A 13,179-nucleotide genomic window follows, 5' to 3' on the forward strand; every position below is an offset into this window, starting at 1 on the left:
AAGAATTAGATAGTTTCGCAAAAAAAATTAATTTTCACTGTATGAAATGTCTTAGAAAAATTTCTGAAAAATTTCTTTGATAAGACAACTTTTTTTCAATAATGTTCACTTTTAGTACGTAAAAAAACTTTCTTAGACAATTTTTAATGACGTTAGTTCCAAACTAAAAGAATTAGATAGTTTTCCAAAAAAAAAAAGTTTTTCACTGTATGAAATGGTTTTGAAAAATTTTTTTAAAAAGACAATTTTTTTTCAATAATGTTCACTTCTAGTACGTAACAAAACTTTCTTAGACAATTTTTAATGACGTTCGTTCCAAACTAAAAGAATTAGATAGTTTCGCAAAAAAAAATTATTTTTTACTGTATGAAATGTTTTTGAAAAATTTTTGAAAATTTTTTTTGAAAAGACAATTTTTTTTCAATAATGTTCACTTTTAGTACGTAAATAAACTTTCTTAGACAATTTTTAATGACGTTAGTTCCAAACTAAAAGAATTAGATAGTTTCGCAAAAAAAAATTATTTTTTACTGTATGAAATGTCTTAGAAAAACTTCTGAAAAATATCTTTGAAAAGACAATTTTTTTTCAATAATGTTCACTTTTAGTACGTAAATAAACTTTCTTAGACAATTTTTAATGACGTTAGTTCCAAACTAAAAGAATTAGATAGTTTCGCAAAAAAAAATTATTTTTCACTGTATGAAATGTCTTAGAAAAATTTCTGAAAAATTTCTTTGAAAAGACAATTTTTTTTCAATAATGTTCACTTTTAGTACGTAAATAAACTTTCTTAGACAATTTTTAATGACGTTAGTTTCAAACTAAAAGAATTAGATAGATTCGCAAAAAAAAATTATTTTTCACTGTATGAAATGTCTTAGAAAAATTTCTGAAAAATTTCTTTGAAAAGACAATTTTTTTTCAATAATGTTCACTTTTAGTACGTTACAAGACTTCCTTAGACAATTTTTAATGACGTTAGTTCCAAACTAAAAGAATTAGATAGTTTCGCAAAAAAAAATTAATTTTCACTGTATGAAATGTCTTAGAAAAGTTTTTGATAAAATTTTTTTGAAAAGACAATTTTTTTTCAATAATGTTCACTTTTGGTACGTAAAAAAACTTTCTTAGACAATTTTTAATGACGTTAGTTCCAAACTAAAAGAATTAGATAGTTTTGCAAAAAAAATTATTTTTCACTGTATGAAATGTCTTAGAAAAGTTTTTGAAAAATTGTTTTGAAAAGACAATTTTTTTTCAATAATGTTCACTTTTAGTACGTAAATAAACTTTCTTAGACAATTTTTAATGACGTTAGTTCCAAACTAAAAGAATTAGATAGTTTCGCAAAAAAAAATTATTTTTCACTGTATGAAATGTCTTAGAAAAATTTCTGAAAAATTTCTTTGAAAAGACAATTTTTTTTCAATAATGTTCACTTTTAGTACGTAAATAAACTTTCTTAGACAATTTTTAATGATGTTAGTTCCAAACTAAAAGAATTAGATAGTTTCGCAAAAAAAAATTATTTTTCACTGTATGAAATGTCTTAGAAAAATTTCTGAAAAATTTCTTTGAAAAGACAATTTTTTTTCAATAATGTTCACTTTTAGTACGTAAAAAAACTTTCTTAGACAATTTTTAATGACGTTAGTTCCAAACTAAAAGAATTAGATAGTTTCGCAAAAAAAATTTATTTTTCACTGTATGAAATGTCTTAGAAAAACTTTTGAAAAATTTTTTTGAAAACACAATTCTTTTTCGATAATGTTCACTTTTAGTACGTAAAAAAACTTTCTTAGACAATTTTTAATGACGTTAGTTCTAAACTAAAAGAATTAGATAGTTTTGCAAAAAAAAAAAGTTTTTCACTGTATGAAATGTTTTTGAAAAATTTTTTGGAAAAGACAATTTTTTTTCAATAATGTTCACTTTTAGTACGTAAATAAACTTTCTTAGACAATTTTTAATGACGTTAGTTCCAAACTAAAAGAATTAGATAGTTTCGCAAAAAAAAATTATTTTTCACTGTATGAAATGTCTTGGAAAAAGTTTTTGAAAAGACAAGTTTTTTTCAATGATGTTCACTTTTAGTACGTAACAAAACTTTCTTAGACAATTTTTAATGACATTAGTTCCAAACTAAAAGAATTAGATAGTTTCGCAAAAAAAAATTATTTTTCACTCTAAGAAATGTCTTAGAAAAATTTTTTTGAAAAGACAATTTTTTTTCAATAATGTTCACTTTTAGTACGTAAATAAACTTTCTTAGACAATTTTTAATGACGTTAGTTCCAAACTAAAAGAATTAGATAGTTTGCCAAAAAAAATTTATTTTTTACTGTATGAAATGTCTTAGAAAAATTTTTGAAAAATTTTTTTGAAAGACAATTTTTTTTCAATAATGTTCACTTTTAGTTCGTAAATAAACTTTCTTAGACAATTTTTAATAACGTTAGTTCCAAACTAAAAGAATTAGATAGTTTCGCAGAAAAAAATTATTTTTTAATGCATGAAATGTCTTGGAAAAGTTTTTGAAAAACTTTTGAAAAAGACAATTTTTTTCAATAATGTTCACTTTAGTACGTAAAAAAACTTTCTTAGACAATTTTTAATGACGTTAGTTTCAAACTAAAAGAATTAGATTGTTTCGCAAAAAAAAATTATTTTTCACTGTATGAAATGTTTTACAAAATTTTTGAAAAATTTTTTTGAAAAGACAATTTTTTTTCAATAATGTTCACTATTGGTACGTAAAAAAACTTTCTTAGACAATTTTTAATGACATTAGTTCCAAACTAAAAGAATTAGATAGTTTCGCAAAAAAAAATTATTTTTCACTGTATGAAATGTCTTGGAAATAGTTTTTTGAAAAGACAATTTTTGTTCAATAATGTTCACTTTTGGTACGTAAAAAAACTTTCTTAGACAATTTTTAATGACGTTAGTTCCAAACTAAAAGAATTAGATATTTTCGCAAAAAAAATTTATTTTTCACTGTATGAAATGTCTTAGAAAAACTTTTGAAAAATTTTTTTGAAAACACAATTTTTTTTCAATAATGTTCACTTTTAGTACGTAAAAAAACTTTCTTAGACAATTTTTAATGACGTTAGTTCCAAACTAAAAGAATTAGATAGTTTTGCAAAAAAAAAAAGTTTTTCACTGTATGAAATGTTTTGGAAAAATTTTTTTTAAAAGACAATTTTTTTTCAATAATGTTCACTTTTAGTACGTTACAAAACTTCCTTAGACAATTTTTAATGACGTTAGTTCCAAACTAAAAGAATTAGATAGTTTCGCAAAAAAAAATTATTTTTCACTGTATGAAATGTCTTAGAAAAATTTCTGAAAAATTTCTTTGAAAAGACAATTTTTTTTCAATAATGTTCACTTTTAGTACGTAAATAAACTTTCTTAGACAATTTTTAATGACGTTAGTTCCAAACTAAAAGAATTAGATAGTTTCGCAAAAAAAATTATTTTTCACTGTATGAAATGTCTTAGAAAAATTTCTGAAAAATTTCTTTGAAAAGACAATTTTTTTTCAATAATGTTCACTTTTAGTACGTAAAAAAACTTTCTTAGACAATTTTTAATGACGTTAGTTCCAAACTAAAGGAATTAGATAGTTTCGCAAAAAAAATTTATTTTTCACTGTATGAAATGTCTTAGAAAAACTTTTGAAAAATTTTTTTGAAAACACAATTTTTTTTCGATAATGTTCACTTTTAGTACGTAAAAAAACTTTCTTAGACAATTTTTAATGACGTTAGTTCCAAACTAAAAGAATTAGAGAGTTTTGCAAAAAAAAAAAGTTTTTCACTGTATGAAATGTTTTTGAAAAATTTTTTTGAAAAGACAATTTTTTTTCAATAATGTTCACTTTTAGTACGTAAATAAACTTTCTTAGACAATTTTTAATGACGTTAGTTCCAAACTAAAAGAATTAGATAGTTTGCCAAAAAAAATTTATTTTTTACTGTATGAAATGTCTTAGAAAAATTTTTGAAAAATTTTTTTGAAAAGACAATTTTTTTTCAATAATGTTCACTTTTAGTTCGTAAATAAACTTTCTTAGACAATTTTTAATAACGTTAGTTCCAAACTAAAAGAATTAGATAGTTTCGCAGAAAAAAATTATTTTTTAATGCATGAAATGTCTTGGAAAAGTTTTTGAAAAACTTTTGAAAAAAACAATTTTTTTCAATAATGTTCACTTTAGTACGTAAAAAAACTTTCTTAGACAATTTTTAATGACGTTAGTTTCAAACTAAAAGAATTAGATTGTTTCGCAAAAAAAAATTATTTTTCACTGTATGAAATGTTTTACAAAATTTTTGAAAAATTTTTTTGAAAAGACAATTTTTTTTCAATAATGTTCACTATTGGTACGTAAAAAAACTTTCTTAGACAATTTTTAATGACATTAGTTCCAAACTAAAAGAATTAGATAGTTTCGCAAAAAAAAATTATTTTTCACTGTATGAAATGTCTTGGAAATAGTTTTTTGAAAAGACAATTTTTGTTCAATAATGTTCACTTTTGGTACGTAAAAAAACTTTCTTAGACAATTTTTAATGACGTTAGTTCCAAACTAAAAGAATTAGATAGTTTCGCAAAAAAAATTTATTTTTCACTGTATGAAATGTCTTAGAAAAGCTTTTGAAAAATTTTTTTGAAAACACAATTTTTTTTCGATAATGTTCTCTTTTAGTACGTTTCTTAGACAATTTTTAATGACATTAGTTCCAAACTAAAAGAATTAGATAGTTTCGCAAAAAAAAATTATTTTTCACTCTAAGAAATGTCTTAGAAAAATTTTTTTGAAAAGACAATTTTTTTTCAATAATGTTCACTTTTAGTACGTAAATAAACTTTCTTAGACAATTTTTAATGACGTTAGTTCCAAACTAAAAGAATTAGATAGTTTGCCAAAAAAAATTTATTTTTTACTGTATGAAATGTCTTAGAAAAATTTTTGAAAAATTTTTTTGAAAAGACAATTTTTTTTCAATAATGTTCACCTTTAGTTCGTAAATAAACTTTCTTAGACAATTTTTAATAACGTTAGTTCCAAACTAAAAGAATTAGATAGTTTCGCAGAAAAAAATTACTTTTTAATGCATGAAATGTCTTGGAAATGTTTTTGAAAAATTTTTTTGAAAACACAAATTTTTTTCGATAATGTTCACTTTTAGTACGTAAAAAAACTTTCTTAGACAATTTTTAATGACGTTAGTTCCAAACAAAAAGAATTAGATAGTTTCGCAAAAAAAATTATTTTTCACTGTATGAAATGTCTTGGAAAAATTTTTTTGAAAATTCAATTTTTTTTAATAATGTTCACTTTTAGTACGTAAATAAACTTTCTTAGACAATTTTCAATGACGTTAGTTCCAAACTAAAAGAATTAGATAGTTTCGCAAAAAAAAAATGATTTTTCACTGTATGAAATGTCTTGGAAAAAGTTTTTTGAAAAGACAAGTTTTTTTCAATGATGTTCACTTTTAGTACGTAAAAAAACTTTCTTAGACAATTTTTAATGACATTAGTTCCAAACTAAAAGAATTAGATAGTTTCGCAAAAAAAAACTATTTTTCACTCTATGAAATGTCTTGGAAAAATTTTTTTGAAAAGACAATTTTTTTTCAATAATGTTCACTTTTAGTACGTAACAAAACTTCCTTAGACAATTTTTAATGACGTTAGTTCCAAACTAAAAGAATTAGATAGTTTCGCAAAAAAAAATTATTTTTCACTGTATGAAATGTCTTAGAAAGGTTTTTGAAAAATTTTTTTGAAAAGACAATTTTTTTTCAATAATGTTCACTTTTAGTACGTAAAAGAACTTTCTTAGACAATTTTTAATGACGTTAGTTCCAAACTAAAAGAATTAGATAGTTTCGCAAAAAAAATTATTTTTCACTGTATGAAATGTCTTGGAAATAGTTTTTTGAAAAGACAATTTTTTTTCAATAATGTTCACTTTTGGTACGTAAATAAACTTTCTTAGACAATTTTTAATGACGTTAGTTCCAAACTAAAAGAATTAGATAGTTTTGCAAAAAAAAATTTTTTTTCACTGTATGAAATGTCTTAGAAAAACTTCTGAAAAATTTCTTTGAAAAGACAATTTTTTTTCAATAATGTTCACTTTTAGTACGTAAATAAACTTTCTTAGACAATTTTTAATGACGTTAGTTCCAAACTAAAAGAATTAGATAGTTTCCCAAAAAAAAATTATTTTTCACGGTATGAAATGTCTTGGAAAAAGTTTTTTGAAAAGACAAGTTTTTTTCAATGATGTTCACTTTTAGTACGTAACAAAACTTTCTTAGACAATTTTTAATGACGTTAGTTCCAAACTAAAAGAATTAGATAGTTTCGCAAAAAAAATTATTTTTCACTGTATGAAATGTCTTGGAAAAAGTTTTTTGAAAAGACAAGTTTTTTTCAATGATGTTCACTTTTAGTACGTAACAAAACTTTCTTAGACAATTTTTAATGACGTTAGTTCCAAACTAAAAGAATTAGATAGTTTCCTAAAAAAAAATTATTTTTTACTGTATGAAATGTCTTAGAAAAATTTTTGAAAAATTTTTTTGAAAAGACAATTTTTTTTCAATAATGTTCACTTTTAGTTCGTAAATAAACTTTCTTAGACAATTTTTAATGACGTTAGTTCCAAACTAAAAGAATTAGAGAGTTTTGCAAAAAAAATTATTTTTTACTGCATGAAATGTCTTGAAAAAGTTTTTGAGAAACTTTTGAAAAAGACAATTTTTTTCAATAATGTTCACTTTAGTACGTAAAAAAACTTTCTTAGACAATTTTTAATGACGTTAGTTTCAAACTAAAAGAATTAGATTGTTTCGCAAAAAAAAATTATTTTTCACTGTATGAAATGTCTTAGAAAAGTTTTTGAAAAATTTTTTTGAAAAGGCAATTTTTTTTCAATAATGTTCACTTTTAGTACGTAAAAAAACTTTCTTAGACAATTTTTAATGACGTTAGTTCCAAACTAAAAGAATTAGAGAGTTTTGCAAAAAAAATTATTTTTTACTGCATGAAATGTCTTGAAAAAGTTTTTGAGAAACTTTTGAAAAAGACAATTTTTTTCAATAATGTTCACTTTAGTATGTAAAAAAACTTTCTTAGACAATTTTTAATGACGTTAGTTTCAAACTAAAAGAATTAGATTGTTTCGCAAAAAAAAATTATTTTTCACTGTATGAAATGTCTTAGAAAAGTTTTTGAAAAATTTTTTTGAAAAGGCAATTTTTTTTTAATAATGTTCACTTTTAGTACGTAAAAAAACTTTCTTAGACAATTTTTAATGACGTTAGTTCCAAACTAAAAGAATTAGATAGTTTCGCAAAAAAAAATTATTTTGCACAGTATGAAATGTCTTGGAAAAATTTTTTTGAAAAGACAATTTTTTTTCAATAATGTTCACTTTTAGTACGTAACAAAACTTCCTTAGATGATTTTTAATGACGTTAGTTCCAAACTAAAAGAATTAGATAGTTTCGCAAAAAAAAATTATTTTTCACTTAATGAAATGTCTTAGAAAAAATTTTGAAAAATTTGTTTGAAAACACAATTTTTTTTCGATAATGTTCACTTTTAGTACGTAAAAAAACTTTCTTAGACAATTTTTATTGACGTTAGTTCCAAACAAAAAGAATTAGATAGTTTCGCAAAAAAAAATTATTTTTCACTGTATGAAATGTCTTGGAAAAATTTTTTTAAAAAGACATTTTTTTTTTTCAATAATGTTCACTTTTAGTACGTAAAAAAACTTTCTTAGACAATTTTTAATGACGTCAATTCCAAACTAAAAGAATTAGATAGTTTCGCAAAAAAAATTAATTTTCACTGTATGAAATGTCTTAGAAAAATTTCTGAAAAATTTCTTTGATAAGACAACTTTTTTTCAATAATGTTCACTTTTAGAACGTAAAAAAACTTTCTTAGACAATTTTTAATGACGTTAGTTCCAAACTAAAAGAATTAGATAGTTTTCCAAAAAAAAAAAGTTTTTCACTGTATGAAATGGTTTTGAAAAATTTTTTTAAAAAGACAATTTTTTTTCAATAATGTTCACTTTTAGTACGTAACAAAACTTTCTTAGACAATTTTTAATGACGTTCGTTCCAAACTAAAAGAATTAGATAGTTTCGCAAAAAAAAATTATTTTTTACTGTATGAAATGTTTTTGAAAAATTTTTGAAAAATTTTTTTGAAAAGACAATTTTTTTTCAATAATGTTCACTTTTAGTACGTAAATAAACTTTCTTAGACAATTTTTAATGACGTTAGTTCCAAACTAAAAGAATTAGATAGTTTCGCAAAAAAAAATTATTTTTCACTGTATGAAATGTCTTAGAAAAACTTCTGAAAAATATCTTTGAAAAGACAATTTTTTTTCAATAATGTTCACTTTTAGTACGTAAATAAACTTTCTTAGACAATTTTTAATGACGTTAGTTCCAAACTAAAAGAATTAGATAGTTTCGCAAAAAAAAATTATTTTTCACTGTATGAAATGTCTTAGAAAAATTTCTGAAAAATTTCTTTGAAAAGACAATTTTTTTTCAATAATGTTCACTTTTAGTACGTAAATAAACTTTCTTAGACAATTTTTAATGACGTTAGTTCCAAACTAAAAGAATTAGATAGATTCGCAAAAAAAAATTATTTTTCACTGTATGAAATGTCTTAGAAAAATTTCTGAAAAATTTCTTTGAAAAGACAATTTTTTTTCAATAATGTTCACTTTTAGTACGTTACAAGACTTCCTTAGACAATTTTTAATGACGTTAGTTCCAAACTAAAAGAATTAGATAGTTTCGCAAAAAAAAATTAATTTTCACTGTATGAAATGTCTTAGAATAATTTCTGAAAAATTTCTTTGATAAGACAATTTTTTTTCAATAATGTTCACTTTTAGTACGTAAAAAAACTTTCTTAGACAATTTTTAATGACGTTAGTTCCAAACTAAAAGAATTAGATAGTTTTCCAAAAAAAAAAAGTTTTTCACTGTATGAAATGGTTTTGAAAAATTTTTTTAAAAAGACAATTTTTTTTCAATAATGTTCACTTTTAGTACGTAACAAAACTTTCTTAGACAATTTTTAATGACGTTCGTTCCAAACTAAAAGAATTAGATAGTTTCGCAAAAAAAAATTATTTTTTACTGTATGAAATGTTTTTGAAAAATTTTTGAAAAATTTTTTTGAAAAGACAATTTTTTTTCAATAATGTTCACTTTTAGTACGTAAATAAACTTTCTTAGACAATTTTTAATGACGTTAGTTCCAAACTAAAAGAATTAGATAGTTTCGCAAAAAAAAATTATTTTTCACTGTATGAAATGTCTTAGAAAAATTTCTGAAAAATTTCTTTGAAAAGACAATTTTTTTCAATAATGTTCACTTTTAGTACGTAAATAAACTTTCTTAGACAATTTTTAATGACGTTAGTTCCAAACTAAAAGAATTAGATAGTTTCCCAAAAAAAAATTATTTTTCACTGTATGAAATGTCTTAGAAAAACTTCTGAAAAATTTCTTTGAAAAGACAATTTTTTTTCAATAATGTTCACTTTTAGTACGTAAAAAAACTTTCTTAGACAATTTTTAATGACGTTAGTTCCAAACTAAAAGAATTAGATAGTTTTCCAAAAAAAAAAAGTTTTTCACTGTATGAAATGGTTTTGAAAAATTTTTTTAAAAGACAATTTTTTTTCAATAATGTTCACTTTTAGTACGTAACAAAACTTTCTTAGACAATTTTTAATGACGTTCGTTCCAAACTAAAAGAATTAGATAGTTTCGCAAAAAAAAATTATTTTTTACTGTATGAAATGTTTTTGAAAAATTTTTGAAAAATTTTTTTGAAAAGACAATTTTTTTTCAATAATGTTCACTTTTAGTACGTAAATAAACTTTCTTAGACAATTTTTAATGACGTTAGTTCCAAACTAAAAGAATTAGATAGTTTCCCAAAAAAAAATTATTTTTCACTGTATGAAATGTCTTAGAAAAACTTCTGAAAAATTTCTTTGAAAAGACAATTTTTTTTCAATAATGTTCACTTTTAGTACGTAAAAAAACTTTCTTAGACAATTTTTAATGACGTTAGTTCCAAACTAAAAGAATTAGATAGTTTTCCAAAAAAAAATTATTTTTCACTGTATGAAATGGTTTTGAAAAATTTTTTTAAAAGACAATTTTTTTTCAATAATGTTCACTTTTAGTACGTAACAAAACTTTCTTAGACAATTTTTAATGACGTTCGTTCCAAACTAAAAGAATTAGATAGTTTCGCAAAAAAAAATTATTTTTTACTGTATGAAATGTTTTTGAAAAATTTTTGAAAAATTTTTTTGAAAAGACAATTTTTTTTCAATAATGTTCACTTTTAGTACGTAAATAAACTTTCTTAGACAATTTTTAATGACGTTAGTTCCAAACTAAAAGAATTAGATAGTTTGCAAAAAAAAATTTATTTTTTACTGTATGAAATGTCTTAGAAAAATTTTTGAAAAATTTATTTGAAAAGACAATTTTTTTTCAATAATGTTCACCTTTAGTTCGTAAATAAACTTTCTTAGACAATTTTTAATAACGTTAGTTCCAAACTAAAAGAATTAGATAGTTTCGCAGAAAAAAATTACTTTTTAATGCATGAAATGTCTTGGAAATGTTTTTGAAAAATTTTTTTGAAAACACAAATTTTTTTCGATAATGTTCACTTTTAGTACGTAAAAAAACTTTCTTAGACAATTTTTAATGACGTTAGTTCCAAACAAAAAGAATTAGATAGTTTCGCAAAAAAAATTATTTTTCACTGTATGAAATGTCTTGGAAAAATTTTTTTAAAAATTCAATTTTTTTTAATAATGTTCACTTTTAGTACGTAAATAAACTTTCTTAGACAATTTTCAATGACGTTAGTTCCAAACTAAAAGAATTAGATAGTTTCGCAAAAAAAAAATGATTTTTCACTGTATGAAATGTCTTGGAAAAAGTTTTTTGAAAAGACAAGTTTTTTTCAATGATGTTCACTTTTAGTACGTAAAAAAACTTTCTTAGACAATTTTTAATGACATTAGTTCCAAACTAAAAGAATTAGATAGTTTCGCAAAAAAAAACTATTTTTCACTCTATGAAATGTCTTGGAAAAATTTTTTTGAAAAGACAATTTTTTTTCAATAATGTTCACTTTTAGTACGTAACAAAACTTCCTTAGACAATTTTTAATGACGTTAGTTCCAAACTAAAAGAATTAGATAGTTTCGCAAAAAAAAATTATTTTTCACTGTATGAAATGTCTTAGAAAGGTTTTTGAAAAATTTTTTTGAAAAGACAATTTTTTTTCAATAATGTTCACTTTTAGTACGTAAAAGAACTTTCTTAGACAATTTTTAATGACGTTAGTTCCAAACTAAAAGAATTAGATAGTTTCGCAAAAAAAATTATTTTTCACTGTATGAAATGTCTTGGAAATAGTTTTTTGAAAAGACAATTTTTTTTCAATAATGTTCACTTTTGGTACGTAAATAAACTTTCTTAGACAATTTTTAATGACGTTAGTTCCAAACTAAAAGAATTAGATAGTTTTGCAAAAAAAAATTTTTTTTCCTTGTATGAAATGTCTTAGAAAAGTTTTTGAAAAATTTTTTTGAAAAGACAATTTTTTTTCAATAATGTTCACTTTTGGTACGTAAAAAAACTTTCTTAGACAATTTTTAATGACGTTAGTTCCAAACTAAAAGAATTAGATAGTTTCGCAAAAAAAAATTATTTTTCACTGTATGAAATGTCTTAGAAAAGTTTTTGAAAAATTTTTTTGAAAAGACAATTTTTTTTCAATAATGTTCACTTTTGGTACGTAAAAAAACTTTCTTAGACAATTTTTAATGACATTAGTTCCAAACTAAAAGAATTAGATAGTTTCGCAAAAAAAAAAATTATCTTTCACTGTATGAAATGTCTTGGAAAAATTTTTTTGAAAAGACAATTTTTTTTCAATAATGTTCACTTTTAGTACGTAAAAAAACTTTCTTAGACAATTTTTAATGACGTTAGTTCCAAACTAAAAGAATTAGATAGTTTCGCAAAAAAAAATTATTTTTCACGGTATGAAATGTCTTGGAAAAAGTTTTTTGAAAAGACAAGTTTTTTTCAATGATGTTCACTTTTAGTACGTAACAAAACTTTCTTAGACAATTTTTAATGACGTTAGTTCCAAACTAAAAGAATTAGATAGTTTCCTAAAAAAAATTATTTTTTACTGTATGAAATGTCTTAGAAAAATTTTTGAAAAATTTTTTTGAAAAGACAATTTTTTTTCAATAATGTTCACTTTTAGTTCGTAAATAAACTTTCTTAGACAATTTTTAATGACGTTAGTTCCAAACTAAAAGAATTAGAGAGTTTTGCAAAAAAAATTATTTTTTACTGCATGAAATGTCTTGAAAAAGTTTTTGAGAAACTTTTGAAAAAGACAATTTTTTTCAATAATGTTCACTTTAGTACGTAAAAAAACTTTCTTAGACAATTTTTAATGACGTTAGTTTCAAACTAAAAGAATTAGATTGTTTCGCAAAAAAAAATTATTTTTCACTGTATGAAATGTCTTAGAAAAGTTTTTGAAAAATTTTTTTGAAAAGGCAATTTTTTTTTAATAATGTTCACTTTTAGTACGTAAAAAAACTTTCTTAGACAATTTTTAATGACGTTAGTTCCAAACTAAAAGAGTTAGATAGTTTCGCAAAAAAAAATTATTTTGCACAGTATGAAATGTCTTGGAAAAATTTTTTTGAAAAGACAATTTTTTTTCAATAATGTTCACTTTTAGTACGTAACAAAACTTCCTTAGATGATTTTTAATGACGTTAGTTCCAAACTAAAAGAATTAGATAGTTTCGCAAAAAAAAATTATTTTTCACTGTATGAAATGTCTTGGAAAAATTTTTTTAAAAAGACATTTTTTTTTTTCAATAATGTTCACTTTTAGTACGTAAAAAAACTTTCTTAGACAATTTTTAATGACGTCAATTCCAAACTAAAAGAATTAGATAGTTTCGCAAAAAAAATTAATTTTCACTGTATGAAATGTCTTAGAAAAATTTCTGAAAAATTTCTTTGATAAGACAATTTTTTT

Source organism: Aplidium turbinatum, chromosome 4 (assembly GCF_918807975.1).
Source record: "Aplidium turbinatum chromosome 4, kaAplTurb1.1, whole genome shotgun sequence".
NCBI lineage: Eukaryota > Metazoa > Chordata > Ascidiacea > Aplousobranchia > Polyclinidae > Aplidium > Aplidium turbinatum.